The sequence below is a fragment of the Pinus tabuliformis genome, chromosome 5_2 (assembly GCF_031772625.1).
Source record: "Pinus tabuliformis cultivar Carrire ecotype Pingquan chromosome 5_2, CPIR1, whole genome shotgun sequence".
Classification (NCBI taxonomy): Eukaryota; Viridiplantae; Streptophyta; class Pinopsida; order Pinales; family Pinaceae; genus Pinus; species Pinus tabuliformis.
Genome location: NC_142306.1, coordinates 602,374,506 through 602,391,252, shown reverse-complemented (window position 1 = coordinate 602,391,252; position 16,747 = coordinate 602,374,506). Strand labels below are relative to the sequence as shown.

The 16,747-nt window shown below is 37.7% G+C and overlaps 1 pseudogene; it reads right to left on the bottom strand.

The window, feature by feature from the left end:
• Positions 1-347: 347 nt before the first annotated feature.
• Positions 348-2,875, bottom strand: LOC149160442 (L-type lectin-domain containing receptor kinase SIT2 pseudogene; annotated as a pseudogene).
• Between the last annotated feature and the right edge of the window lie 13,872 nt (positions 2,876-16,747).

Genomic DNA, 16,747 nt, shown 5'->3' with positions numbered 1-16,747 from the left:
AATTTTTTCTGACAATAAAATTAAAAAAATTAATTAAATAACCATTTTAAACTCTAAAATAATTAAATAAATATTTTTTTTTTTCCAAAGAAAATATCCATCAACGAATATATATATATATAAATAAATATAAAAAACGGAATGATATCCCCAAAAAAATTATATTTCAAAAAAAAAAATTGCAAAACTGGATTATTCTGAATAATGTGAATACACAACTTTATACGATTAAATTCAAAGAAAAAATAATTGATAATAATAATCGATTGTTAACCAAAAACATTAGACACCATCTCCAAAACAAATACCCAAGGTTGAACCATCATAAAATAATATTACTCAGAGCAAACTTTCAAATTCTTATTCTTGTCGCCATTTAATTGTCTAATACGGCTACAAATGAAGCCTACTCATCATAAAATTAAGTAACATGTTTAATAAAAATCGTTGTGACCTTCAAATTTGACGGAGGAACTTGGATGTCAAATTCCAACTCTCGGAGCTTTCTACTCTCTTTAGCCACAGCAAATGGATAGAGCAAAGCTTTGTTTCGTAACAGCGGGCAATTAAGTTATGACCCCGGCATACCCAGCAATAACTTGAGCAACGTCATGCTCTCTTTCCAGGATTTGAACCACCGACGAACAACAAGCACTCATTCTTCGCTCGCATATGAGCCTACTCGTTGGGTTCGCTCGCAACCTCCCCAGTTGCGCTACCATCCACAAGGAATTGGAGCTTCACCGTTCAGTATTTGGTAAACCTGGCGCATGCCCAACCTGCTCTCAGGCTCTGGATGTGAACACAATAACCCCAATTTCAGCACCTTCTCCATCTCGCCCTCATCATATCCACCCTTTGCGCCCAGCTTTGGATCCGACGCCTCCAGCAGCTTCCCCTCCGTGTACAGCTCCCACGCCCACTCCACTAAAATTATCCGTTCCGAGTCGTCCAAAGAATTCACAGGACTCCTCCCGCAAGCAACCTCCAACAGCAGAACACCGAAGCTGAACACGTCCGAGCTGGGAGTCACCTTCCCCGTGTGTATCAGCTCCGGCGCTATGTACCCCACCGTTCCTACAACATGTGTCGTCTCCGGATTCTCAGTGTGGTCATACAGCCGAGCGAGCCCAAAATCACCAAGCCGTCCGTTAAGCTCCGAATCCAACAGCACGTTGCTCGACTTGATGTCTCTGTGGATAATCCTCTTCTCCCATTGCTCGTGCAGATACAACAGCCCAGCAGCGACGCCCTTGAGGATCGCGTATCGCCGATGCCACGGCAGGACTGTTGTTGGATTCCCGTAGATGAATTTATCCAGGCTGCCGTTGGGCATGTAGTCATAAACGATGAATAGCTGTGTATGCCTTCGGCACCAACCCCGGAGTTGAACCAGGTTCCGGTGCCGTAGGCGCCCCATGCTTGAGATCTCTGCAACGAACCCTTTCATTCCTTCCGTGAACTCAGTCGTTATACATTTCACTGCGACTTCTTGGCCGCTACTGGGGAGAACGCCCTTGTAAACCATGCCAAATCCCCCGTACCCCAAAAGGTTCTCGTCCCTGAACCCTTGCGTGGCGATACTCAGCTCCTTGTAAGCGAATCTATGGGGCCAGTACTCAAGCTCCCATTCTTCGATTGTTTCACTGTTTATTGTTCTTCTCAGAAACATGGCCGCCGCAATCGCCAGCGAGAAGAGAAGCACAGAAACCACAGTGACACCGGCTATGAATCCCCGGCTCAGAGGTTCCGAATATACGTTGGCAAATGAAGGGAGACGAGAAACATCGAGGGTCGGCGCCGTGCCTTCGGTGGTGAAGCTCCACGCAAGAATGTAATGGTCTTCCACGAACAGCCCCGTTGCCGCTGAAAAGCCCACAAACATCTTCTCTTCCACAATAGTCTGCAAATCGGTTTGCACAGATATCAACGGCCTCTGCGGTCTCGGCAAGCCAGCCACCGTAATGGTAACGTTGAGGCGGCTTTGAAGATGATCGTAATCGATCCAGGCCTGTATGTTCCGTCCGCTCCTGAGGTTGAGTTCATGGAATTCCGCACCATTCCAATAGCCGGCGGTCTCGGTGTGGACTGAGATAAGACTGTTGATGTCCACGCCCACGTGGTTTCGGTCGGGGTCTTTGAATTCCACATTCATGATAGTATCAAACTCCACTGCCAATAAATGATTGTATGGCTGCCCGTTGCTGGTGAGGTTAAGCAAGCCCAAATACTGGACCGGCTGAGCCCCCATGGGAGATGTGTAAGGCGTCATGATGAAGGCTAATCCGTGTCCCCCTTCGTTAGAGGGCGGAGGCACAATGGAGAAAACGAAGGTAGTGCTGAAGGAGGAAACCGTATGGTTGCTTTTCATTTGCACAGGAGCTGCATACAGCGCGCGGCCGAGCATGAACTCATGCGAGTGATTTGTAAGGGAGAGTACGGATTCAGAGCCGATGACTGAAGCATTAGCCTCCAAGATCAAGTTGGTTCCATTGAATCCGTCGAAGAGGAAAGTGGTATGCCGACGATCCTCCATGGCCTGTGCAGCAATAAGTGGTACGGCGAGGAAGGTGAAAGCCATGAGAACGAGTCTGCGCCATAGAATTAGCATCGCGAATATTTTGCCGTGCTAAGTTATCGGAAATAAAGGTACATGGGTGCGGGATATCAATATATGAATTTTATCATCTCTGCCTATCGACCAATTCAGAATGGCGTCGGCAGCACGGCTTTTATGATTAATCACATGCCACAATTAATTTTGTTTTTCCCGTGTCACGCGGAAGCATAAGGTCATTTGGAACAAAGAAAGATGCTTGTACTTTCCGCCGTGGCCCACTGGTTCTATATAGTAATGTAACGTAACACGATTATGCGCAGTTACACATGGATAGATACCAAAGGTAAGAGTACGAATTTGTGGCTGTGACAGCCAAGTCATCCGAAATATTCGTGTCCACGTGGAGGATTTATGATGTCAATATCACAATTTGTATTTTCAAACTATGTTTAACTGGTAAAGTCTGGTTAATAATTTTATCTCCATCCTTCAACCTTACCTAGCAGTGGCCAAAGGCAATCAAACCTCCTATGAGATATTTCTACTCGTCCACTATATCTTGACCACGTTGGGAAAAACACTATCATGTAGAGCTATCATATCATATTATTTTATTTTTAAAATATCATTTACTTTTCTTTCCCTTGTAATTTGGGTTTAGTTAAATCTTGACTACGTTGGGCAGAGCACTCTAAAATCAACCATTTTATTTTCCAAAATACGATTTACTTTTAATTTTTTAATTAATTATGGTGTGAAAATTTATTAACACTTATAGTCCATGATACCATTTACAGTGAAGATAGTCATTGTTGGATGATATCATCATTTTTATTTAAAGAAAATTATACAATGCAGAATTACTTAAAAAAACAAGTTTTCACTCTTATTTTCTCCAAATTTTAAGTTATTAATTTATTTCTTTATATATATGTTAAGAAAATAAACCTTTAATCAAACAAAAACAAAAACAAGTTTAAAACATACTCCAAATTCATTAAAAATAACTCTTATTTCCTTTTAATTTCATTTCAATTTTTACATTTAAAACATATATACATATACATCATATAAAATACCACTTTTTAATAAACTTACTATTTCATTTCATTTTATTTTATTTTTCCATCCATAATTATAAACTTATAAACCTTAACTCTGAGCAATAATCAAAATCTACAATTTAATTATAATAAAAATTTACAAAAATCTCAAGAAGATTTTATAGATTTTATTGGTCGCACTTATAAAATCTCCTTTACAATTTTTTTTTCCTTTAAATCATAATAAAATAAAATATCTATCACACAAAATTGTCTTTTCTTTAAATCATAATGAAATAAAATATCTATTACACTGGCATTGTTCATCATGTTAAAAATATATATTACACAAACATTGTCTTTTCTTTAAATCATAATGAAATAAAATGTCTATTACACCGGCATTGTTCATTATGTTTAGTGTTTAGTAGAATAGCATATTTATATAATTAAATAATTAATAAATTTTAATAGTTATTAATATTTATTTAGAGTTAAATTATATATATTATGAAAAATATTTGTATATTATTGAATTTAAACTAATCATAATTTTTTATATTTAGAAAAATAAAAAATTATTTCAAAATAGACTACTCCTATGAATATAAATAAAAGAAATTAAAAAAAAAATTGTCAAATTATTATTGAATTGTATAAATTTAGAGAATATTTTAAAAATATATATATTTATTAAAAATAATATAAATAATTATTAAAAAATAATTTTTTTATAATATTATTTATATGTAAAATTTAAAATTAATTTTGATCGGTTAAGAGTTAGTATTTATTTTACATAAAGAAAGTCCTTATTTTACAAAAAGAAATAGACCAGGACTAAGACTTATAAACATCCATTAAAAAGTAATCTTATTAATAACTATAAATCATATAATTTCTTTTAAGGGTATTATTTAGGTTAATTGTCTTTTTATTTTCTTTTTAATAATGATGATGAATGAACATGTATTAGAAAACAAGAGGAATAATTGTGATGCATATAATCTGTACCTTTACTGCTAATTAGTTGATTAAAGGTTGTGCTCACATAATGAAAGCTCTTCGCACAATGAAAGATCTTTGCATAAGTGTGTCGCAATGTTTCGTACTTGCATATACGTATTATTTTTAATATTTTAATATTAAATAATCCATATCTCCATATTGTGAATATTGCTATGTCTATCGCTATTCGCAATAAGGACAAGGCAAACAATGAACCCATACGATATTACTGGTAAAAAATTTAATAATAAATAATGCATATCTCCATATTCTGAATATCATTAGTGAAATGGGTAAATGTTGTGCGAAGTGCAAACAAAACTATTTGCATAAGCAATGTAATATTTGTTTATGGTTATCTTTGTGAAATTAGGTTAAAGTTATAAAGTTCCTTCTGCGTGTCAGTTTTCTTGCACATGTTGCGCATAGGTAAATCTATAAAAGTTTTAAATGAATAATAGTTTAAGATTAAGTCTTTGCGGGCTGCTGCGCGTGCTCCTCTGCTCCCGCCTCCATTGAAGCTTGATACCTCCTTGGCCGCTCGGATGGCGCCTCCGAAAGCGCCTCCAGAGGAGGCTGCGCTCCAACAAGCATTCTTAGATTTGATTAAATCTTTACCTGCTCAACGTGCTCGCCCTTCTGTATCCAAATTTGTCAAAAAAACTGAAGGGTTACAGGAAGTCTCTCTTCCTCCTTCCTTGCCCAGAAAGGCTGCTCTTGCATTGGTGGAAAAAGGACTAATAGGACAATTTACAGGGCTCTGGCCCTCCCCAAAAACTGTTCAGAGATGGGTGGAGAGGAACTGGACTGATAAAACCCAAGGGAAAATTTCTATCAGATTCTGTGGAAAGGGCTACTTCACCTTCCATTTTGAGACTAAGGAAGACAAGGATTTAATCTTCCACAATGGTCCTTACTTCATGGATTCCAGAGGTCTGTACTTGAACAAATGGACCCCGGACTTTGACCCGGAGCTTGATATCCCCAATGCAGTTCCTGTATGGGTTTGACTTCCTCATCTTCCCTTGCATTGCTGGGGAGATGAATCTATTCGTGCCATTGGGAATGCTGTCGGGAATTACATTGACCGAAGTGAGCCGAGAGACAACATGCGGGCTTGTGCTCGTATCTGCGTCGAAGTTGATTTGAGAAGAGGCCTTCCAGGAGTAATTAAACTCAAAGTCGACGACTGGACGCACATTCAGCAGCTCGACTATGAACAGATCCCCTTCAAGTGCAAGGTATGTCACGAGTATGGACACTTTTCTAATCATTGCACTAAGAACTCTAATGTTAAAAATATTCCGCAAGAAGAGAAATGGGAACCTATCAAAAAGAAAAAATCAGTACCTAGTCAAAAATCGCACATGGCTACTGGTCCTTCTTCCCACCCCTCCTCCATCTCTCCAACCTCATCTCCCTAGCCTTCACTCCCTCTTCCCTCTTCCTCCCATCCGCCTCTGCCCTCTGCTCTACAGTTGGAACCCTTTCTTTCCTCGCCCTCCTCCAATCCCTTCCATGCCATTTCCCTTCCTGAGGAATCCCCTGCCCCCTTATCTCAACCTGAGCCTCCTTCTTCTCCCCTTCCCCTGATCATTCCCTCCTCCCTTCCATCTAAACCTCCCCCTCTAAGAATAACCCGAAGCAACTCCAAGGAACTCAGATCCACGATAGGCAGTCAAAAGAAGTCTGGTAGAAAATCTTCCAAACAACACAAGGACGAGAATGCACAAAAGGACATAGCACTAGGACTCTAGAATCCAATAGAATCATATATACAAGGAACAATAGATAAAGACACAGCATTCAAAGATAAAGGAGGGAGAGCAACTCCTCGAACCTCTCTGTTGAAATGATTAAAATACTATCATGGAACAGCAGGGGACTAGGGCAACCCTCCAAAAACAATGCCCTAAAGGTTCTTATAAACCAAGAGAAGCCAGCTATTGTATTATTACAAGAAACAAAGCAGAGGCAGTATGAAATCAGCATACCATAAGCGTTATCAAGGAAGTATAAGTGAATCCAGAGGGACCTCAGGCGGAATCGCTACACTATGGTGTCAAGAGGAGTGGAACAGTGCAGCAGAAGTAATAGATCAGCATTGGATTAAGACAGTGTTACAGAACAATATAAATGGACAGCAGATTGTAATATACAATGTCTACGCCCCTAATCATTATAGGGACAAAGAAGTTTGCTGGGATTCCCTCAGCAAGAACATTGCAGAAGAAGACAGCAGCAACATCATTGTCGGGGGCGACTTCAATCTAATCTTGCATGCCAACGAAAAACGTGGAGGATGCTTCACACCAGATCCCTTCAAAAGTCAGCTGGAAAATATAATGCAGCAAGGTGATCTAGTCAATGTCATCCCAAAAAATCGGAAATACACCTGGAGTAACCGTAGATTGGGCAACGACAATATTATGGAGTGGCTTGATCGATTTCTGGTAAATATTTCCCTTCTTTCCACCTTTTCAGATGTTAGCGCCACCATTCTTCCATATTCTACCTCTAATCATTTCCCTATAACTTTAGCTCTCGAATCTCACAGACCTTTGGGTCCTCTGCCCTTTAAATACAACCATATATGGAATGGCTACCAAGGTGTCAAAGAACTGGTCCAGCAGACATGGCGTCAGCATGTTGAAGGATCCCCATGCTTTATATGGGAAAGCAAACTAAAAAATGTGAAAAAGGCGCTCAAGAATTGGGCCAAAACGCAGTACATAGAGCCAGAAGAAAAGCAACGAGAGGTGAAAGCAAAAATCGAAGACCTTCATTATGTTATAGAAAAGCAAGCGTATCAACAAGCTGAAAAGATCCAAGAAGAAAGCCTTTACAACCAGCTAAGCAGCATTAGAAGGGAAGAGGAAGAAAAATGGCGTATGAAATCCAGGCAGACTTGGCTGAAAAGCGGAGATCAGAATACAGCCTTCTTCCATAAACAGGCCACTGCTCGGCAAATAAGAAATAATATAACAGCCATCATAGATAGCTCAGGGACTCAGCACAGCGAACAGACAGCCATCAAAAGTGCGGCCTCAGACCATTTCAAAAAGCTCTTAACTGAAACCGGAGATGAAGGAAACTATGCTGACCTCCTGCAACATCTGCCAACTAAGATTACATCAGAATTAAATGAAAGGTTGGCAGAAGAAATAAACGAGGAAGAAATCAAGGAAGCAATTTGGTGCCTCCAGCCAGACAAGGCGCTAGGGCCAAATGGCTTCTCTATTTGTTTTTACAGAGAATATTGGGAAATGATAAAAAAGGACCTCATTAAATATCTCAAATGGATACCGAAGAAAAACAAAATATGAGTGTACACAAACTCAACACATCTGGCTCTCATCCCAAAGGAAAATCGCCCTTCCAACTTTACCCACTTCAGACCAATATCATTATGCAATTCTTCCTACAAAATCTTCACAAAAATCCTTGCTTCTCGTCTCAAACCTCTCCTGCCAATGTTAATATCTGAAAACCAAGGATGCTTTACGGCTAACAGGAAAATCTCAGACTCTATCCTCTTAGTACAGGAGGCCATTCACTCAAGCCATTTGAGGAATGAAAAAGGCTTCATTTTGAAATTGGTCTTGGCAAATGCATTCGATAGGGTAAGACACTCCTTTCTTTTTGTTGTACTTCAGAAAATGGGCTTCTCCTCTACCTTTATTGAAATTATCAGAACTTGCATCTCTAGACCTTGGGTTGCTCCTCTCATCAATGGCAAACTTGGACCTCCCTTTCGTTCCTCAAGAGGACTATGGCAAGGTTGTCCTTTATCTCCCTACCTCTTTCTCTTAATGGCAGAATCCTTCAGTTGTGCTCTTGATCATAAGCGCCAGACAGGCCTCATCACTGGTATTAAGTTTGAAGATGGAGTGAAAAATATAAATCACTCCCAATTTGCCGATGACACCCTGCTGCTAGGAGGGGCAACCACAATCATAGCTCGAAGATTCAAAACTTTATTAGAAAAATTCATGAGATACTCAGGGGGATAGATTAATAATCTCAAAAGCTGTATTTATGGATGGAATGCCTCAGCACACACGCTTCAAATCATTGCTAACATTTTTGGTGTCTCTTACAAATTAAATTGGAGTCATTTCAGCTACCTGGGAATGCCTGTAAGTATAAGGAAAATAAGGGCTGATGTTTGGGAAACAATTCTGGACAAAATGAAAAGTAAAATCCAAAAATGGGGAACCTCTTGGCTCAACCCAGCTGGTAGGCTGGTGCTCCTCAAATCGGGCCTTTCCTCTCTTCCCCTTTATCAATTTTCCCTTACTCAAGCTCCAGCATCGTTCTTCAAAAAAATGGACAGTGCTCTCAGATTCTTCCTTTAGCGGGGGGGGGGAAACGAGAGAAAAAAATTCAATTTGGTAGGATGGAAACATGTCATTCAAAGCCAAGAGAAACGAGGCCTTGGCATCCGATCTCCATCACTCACAAATCTTGCCTTTGGCGGAAAATTAGTCTGGAGACTAATTGAAGGACAAAAAACATGGTGGAAAAAAGTTTTAGAGGCTAAATACATCAGTCATCCTCGGCAGCAACTTCTCACAGTCGAACTACCCAATAGAAGCTGCACAAAGATCTGGAAGCTGTGTAAAAAATCCATCCCCTTTATGGCTCAAAACGTCTCCAAGGTGCCTAAAGGAGGCAGGGAAATCAACATCGGCGCTGACAAAATAATGGGGAATCCGCCTCTCAACAGCCTCCCAGGTATGGCTGCAATAATATTTTTTCTCCAAAGCAAAGGAATTTGCAACCTAGAACAACTGTCTCAATGGGACGCAATATCCCATGCTTGGAAGCAATGGATTTTTCCTCCTATCCCTCAACGTCTCAAAGAGAAATTCGACCAATTCTGCACACACCTCCACAGCATTGCACCCACTCTAAAAAATGACAAGGACACTTTCAGATGGGATCCCTCTGGCACTAGCTATACAACAAAGGCAGTTTATGACTACTTATGCAACAAAGACTATCCGACAACAGCATGGCTGCATTGAAAAACTGTATGGAAAGCAGAAGCAATCCCTAAGGTGAAATTCTTCATGTGGGCGCTGTTAAAAGGGAAAAATCTCACTGCAGAGAACCTTAAAAGAAGAGGCATTGATGGCCCCTCCAGATGCCCTAATTGCCAAGAAGCAGAGGAATCTATTCAACATCTTTTTATCTCTTGCCCCTTTGCATTTTCCTATTGGAACAGCATTGATCCTTCCATGTCTTCCTTCTAGCAGCCTCAACTATCCATTGAAGAAGTCCTTAACAACTAGAAAAAAAATTACCCTTGGCAATCCAAGAAAAATAACCCTGCCAAGCGTGTGTGGGATGCCCTCCCTCTGACCCTTCTATGGAGGATCTGGCTTGCACGGAACAATAAGATATTCAAAGACAAAGAGACATCTCTCAGGCATTTATGTAACAAGGCCAAAAGTTTGGCAATCGAAACCATTGCATGCAAGATCACAAAAAAAATGGATACAACAAATCTTTGGACAGAGGAAAAAGAATTCATAGGGAGCTTGATAGACAGGCCTAACATCCCTCCAGCTATGAAAACCCACAGCAACCCGGGCAACACTCACAGCCACAGATGGAAAATATGACTAAAACATGACGACTTCTTCAGCTGGCTCCGCTCAAGCAACACCCACTCCTTGTTCTTTGACGGCACCTCCAAATCAAACCCAGGAGCGACGGGAGCAGGGGGCATCATCTTCAAACCCAATGTAGAGCCCTTAGTTTCCTTTGAATGGGGGCTAGGGATTCTTTCAAATAACAGAGCTGAGGCTTTGGCTCTCTACCAAGGTATTCTGCAATTACAGGCTCAAGGAATCCAGAAAGTCGTGATCTTCAGCGACTCAACCATCATTATAAATCTAATGACTAGCAGAAGGACAGCCTCCAATATCTTCTTGCAGCAAACCATTAGTAGATGTCAAGTCTGGATCAATCAAGCGCAAGACTTTCAACTCTATCATATCCTCCGCTCCATCAATCAGGAAGCAGACAAACGTGCCAATCAAGCTTGCACTCGACCAAAAGGAAGTCTTCTCTGCAATACCGAGGATTCGTATCAATTCCTTCCTTGATTATCATGACCAGCTCAATTACCCCTTATCCAAGGACCTGTGCCCTCCACAAGGCGTGTCTTGATCAAACTTACAATAACACTGAAGCTCTCTGTCATTTTCCGCCGGAAATCCTCTTATATCTCTCGGCTAAACCCACTGTACCTTTGAAATCATGCAGCGCATGTAAAATCCGAGACTGCCCAACCTTCTTTCATGTGATCCAGATCTTCAAATCTCTCAAACTGCAGGCTATATATCCAGAGATGCGTCTTTCTTATCCCCAAACTCCCCTTTCCATCTTAACTTGTCCTCTCTTAGTTGACTTATGCTCCCATAAACAGCTTACTCTTCTGCGTTACCAAAGACCGCACTCTTCCTGCTACATGAAAATGATCAGTGCCCCCAGCTCCAGTACCTCAGCGTTAAGATTGCAGAAGCTCTCAGCCGCCCAGAAGACTCCATTATTCGACAGATTAATCTCATAAGCAAAGATTAGATGAAATGTAAAATCTGTTTACTGTTGTTTCAGTTTGTTCGAGTTTATACCTGTGTTAGTGCTCCTCAAGTCGAAAACAAAAATGAAAGCAATTCAGCTGAACGCCTAAATGTAATACAGTTGCAAGCTCACCCTATGAGCCCAACTCATGTAATGCCGGAGCTTAGACTCCCTCCCTTTTTTTGAATACAATCAGCAGCCGAAATTGTTAAAAAAAAAAAAAAAATATAGATATATATATATCTATATATATATATATATATATATATATATATATATATATATATATATATATATATCTATATCTATATATATATATATATATATATATATATATATATATATATATATATATATATATATATAGTTTAAGATTAATTTTCCCTCTACACCCCCATTGTCCCGCACAATCACCGTCCTCCGCACAGTAAAATATTTGCACAACAAAAGCTTCAAACTAGGAAACATAATAGTACTAATTTGAAATTTGATCATAGTTAAATTAATTACTCGTCGACATTGTGCGTTGTGCAGAGTTTCCAATATCGCCTTTAATTTTCTTGATTGCTTATTATTTGTTGATCGAGTCAGTGTTAATGGCCAAGATAGAGAATTAAAGGAAAGGAAAGATAGATTGTAGCACATCTTGAAGTTTATGGAATGCGAACAAAATTTTATATATTGAAAGCTCTTTGCACAATGAAATCTCTTGGTAGAAAACTCTCCGCATAAGCACAAATGTCAGTGAACACCTCTCAAAGGCTGAGTGATTTTATCGTAGTACAAACTCTTCGCATATGCACAAATGTCAATGAACATCTCTCAGAGACAGAGTGATTCCGTAGTCAAGTAGAACCAAGTTCTTTTGTGCTCAAGACTTTGCTAATCAATTAGCTAAAGGTTGTAATGAAATCACTCTATGCAGAGCTCTTTATCTTTGTGTAATTAGGCATATGTATGAGGTTGTGCAGGAAATCCATTGTACGAGATAAGATTTCATTGTGTGGACCTTTGCATTTTGTATAATGACAAACCTTCGTCATAATTCATACATACTCACACTCATAAACAAGTTTTTTAGTCGTAAAATTTTAAAAAATACTTTTGTTCAAGTCGACACCTATAAACAATGTTGACCCCCACCACTATGTTATTAGTTGGCTTTAGGAAGAAATGTGGACTATATTGCAAATATCACTATGTCTACTGATATTTGCAATAACACCGAGGCAAGTTGTGAAGCAGAAATCTCCACACATAAGAAAAAGTGTCAATGAACACCTCTCTACGATGTATTTTTCAAGAAATGATGAATCTGAAAGATAGTCAATGCTTGAACGATTACGATTTTTTCTCTTTGCAAAGTGAAAGTTGTTTTTATAAGAATTTGCTAATAGTTGTACGGGGTTGCAAGTCCTTTATGCAGGAGGGAAGGCATTTATTTGGTTAATTTTATGAGATGTATTGCTACTGTGTTTATTTTTCATTATTTCATTTTGAGCTCTTTTTCATCTAGAAGTTTTACAAATTTAGTTATATGGAAGAATAGGTGCATAGAGCTAATTAATTGATCAAAGGTCGTGCTCTCATAATAAAATCTCTTCACACAGTGGAAGCTCTCTCCATAAGCATTTGTTAATGGTTCCGCAGAATTGCAGTTGCATAGAGATGTGAATAAATTTATTATTAAATAAATTTGATTTGGTTATAAAGTTAATTTAATTTAATTTATATTTATGATTTTTAGGTTTATAGTTTTTTAAGCGGAACTTTTCTTGTGTGGATCTTTCATTGTAATTTTGACTATACGAAGGAATCTTCCTTTGCACAATGAAAGCTTTCATTACAAACTCCACACAGAAAAAGCTTCGTACAATGAAACATAATAATATCAATTTGAAATTTGTTCATAGTTAAATTAATTAAAGTTCCCTTTGCATCCCCGTTCTCCCACACCTACCCCATCCTCCATACATCCTTCTTCCACAAAGATTCATAGTTGGAAGCTTTTGAGATTTCATTGTGCAGACCTCCGCATTTTGGAACATGAAAAACCTTCCATGCAATTTATACATGCTCACACTTATAAACAAGTTTTCAATACCTATGAATAATGACAAGCTTTCGATACCTATAAACAATGATAGTCCTCACCACTATGTTATTAAGTGGCTTTAGGAGGAAGTGTGAACCATATTGTGAATATAATATGTCTACCGCTATTTGAAATAACATTGATACAAGTGGTGGCCCCATATGGTATCATTGGTAATATTTTAATAATAAATAATCCATATCTCTGTATTTTGAATATTGTTAGTCAATTTAGTAAAGGTTGTGCAGGGTGCAAACAAAACTCTATACAATGAAATCTCTTTGCACAAAACTCTTTACATAATCAGTGTAAACTTTGTTTATGGTTATCTTTGTGAAATTAGGCATATGTGCGGGAGTGCGGAGGAAGTCCATTGTGCAAAGGAAGCTTTCAAGATTTTATTGTGTGAACATCCACACTCCACACTAAATACTTCACTAATTAATTGATTAATGGTTGTGCTCTCTAAATTGTCATAATTGTGCGGAGCACGAAAGAGGAATCGAAACTTTTATTGTAGAAAATCTTAAATGTCATCATATTAGAAAACATGAAACTTTTATGTAATATGAAAATGTGAAATTTCATTACATATCGAATTAAAGTAATCAAGTTCCTTTTGCACCTCTATTTCTCGCACATATTGCGTATATATAAACCTATAAAAGTTTTAAATGGAAAATAGTTTAAGACTAATTTTCCCTCTACACCCCCATTGTCTCGCACAATTCCTATCTCATGCATAGTAAATTCTTTACTTGATCGTTTGGTAGTTATGTATCAAGGAAGAATTAATGGTGAAGACAGAGGATTAGAGTGAAGGAAAGTTAGATTAATGGTATATTTAGATTGTTGGAGCAACTTTACACAACTCTGCACACAATGAAAGATCTCTGCACAAAGCTCTTTCCGTGGCCAAAACTCTTAGCATAACACAAAATTAACCAACGAAGCTAATTAATTGATTAAAATTTGTGCGGAGTGCAAAGAAAACTCGACATAATCAATCTTATCTTAGGTGGGACTACATGATTTGCATGTTGTTTGAGAAATTGAATGCATGAAGCAATTTCTTGGTCAACAAAACTTTCAACAATCAATTCTGCGGAGGAAGCTTTCAAGATTTCATTGTGTGGATGTAAAGGGATGTGCAGAAAGCAATTTGTACAGTCGAACCTTCAGTCATTGTCTTTTACACTTTTGTATACATTACCCATCCACACATAGTAACATTCTGGACTGTGAATTACTAACTATTAAAAAATTACACATTAAACCATTGCATAGAATGCTTACTCACAATATTCTTTTACCAAGTGAATCTTTCTTTCTACACATTTCACATAGAGCTAATTTCACATCTATATCATATTATGACTTATATAAATGTGCTTATATTAAGGTGCAGAACAAGAAACATTGATACATTATGCGAAATGCTTAAAGATTGTATGGATTTTTAGTACACTTAAACACAGTAAAAGCTTTAAAGCCTTTTGATTATTCAAATATAAAGACTTGTGATTAGAAATTGTATTTTGCAGTTTGAATATTATGGGTTGCACGAGGACAGGAAATGGAATGGGCATGGGCAAATGTTGAGCTTGCTTTTTATAACTTAAGTCATCCAATTTTGCCTCTCTGATACATATTTTTTCCATAAATATCCCAAGTTATCCCTTTAGTAAACCATGGATTATGCCTTGTTGACCTTTTTGTTGTACATGAGGTATAAAATTCTTTAAGTATAATTTTATGATTTATTAATGGTTAGAGTAGTTATTAAATTTCTCTAAAACTCTTATTAGGTTACGATGGACTTTTATTAGACAGATACTTTGGTCATGATGAGCCCTTCATCCAATACCCATACTACAACTGGCAGCAAGTATTCCCGCACCATGCAGCAGTCGTCTGGTACTTGTACTGCATATTGCTCATTCGGTACCTGTAACAGGAGTTCTGGAACATTTCGATACCAAGACTGACGGTGATCCAGTACCCGCAGCAGGAGAAAAGAGCATGCAATTTTGACCACGATCTCTTTTGTGTATTTTTAAAGCAGCGGTTGGCCAAATTATAAAGATATGTTTTATCCTCATGCACTACATGTCATGAGGATAAAACTTGGGACGTGAAGAATAATGAAACCGATCTCCTTGAGATTTTTCTATTATTTTTATACCAGGTCATTTCTCTATTTAATGAGGACCTGTAGATGATAGAAATGAGGATAGATGATGCTAGTCTGAACATTTGTATGTAATATTTGATTATGTTGTTAAGTTTTCCTAGGAACTATTTGTAAACTTTTTCTTCCAAATATTAATACAGATGCGACTATTATGAAATCGTGTTTTACATTTCAGTAGACTGTAGGTTTCTTTAAGTTACCAGTTGGTCTTGGCAAGGGCCCACCAACATCATCTCGGTGAGATTTTTTCTATAGTTTATTGCAGATAGCATTTTGTTTCAATAGTCATGTGATCTAATTCATAATCACCATTCATTTTGTAGTACTGTAAACATACTTTTTTTTCAATGTCATATTAATACTTTGTTTTCTAAGTCAGCAAATAGATATGTTTTCAGTATGAAGGAGTAATTTCTTGAATACAGGAGTTTCTAAAGAATTGTGTGAACTAATCTTCTAATAGAGAGTGTTATCGATATATTTATAGCTGTGTGTATTTCTCCTAAAGACTAGTAGATTTATTTTTTGTGTTATAGGTTAATGACATTACTTTGGTTTGCGGGATAAAGTTATAGTTATTGAGCTTGTTGATTTGTAGTTTTGTATATCTTTTAGGACATATAATAGTCCATTTTTATAGTTCATAATCTTGCTTGGATTTCTGTTGAGTTAAATTCCTGCACTGATTAATTCTTGTAGCACAGAGATTCTAGTACCAGTTCTGTAGCATACAGTTTCTTGTACTTGTTAATGATTGATTTTTGGTACCAATTAATGTTTTGCATTAGTTAATGTGTGAGATCATGTATTTTGTTGGTAAAGTATTATAAAGATCAAGTTTCTTCTTTAAGTTCACAATAGGATTTTGTTGCATTATTTTCCAATGAGTTCTAAGTAAGCTTTAAAAAATCTAAGGATTGAGATTAGTTTGATTTATGTTACTTTCTTTTCCACTATACTACACAAGTATATATATTACCTGTTTCTGGCACATATAGTGCATCAACTCTACTGATTATGAACCATAGTTGATACATTGATGTTTGGTAATATAGTATGCATATAATTGTGCCAACATACATATATAATCATAATCATATCAACATCATGCATGACAATGCCAATTGTATACCATGACTCCATACATGACAACCATAATCTTGAAAACATGATATTTTACCCAAAGAGAGCACAACCCGCTCTGATACCACCCTGTAACTGCCTCCTCCCACATTTACCTACTTTCACCGGTT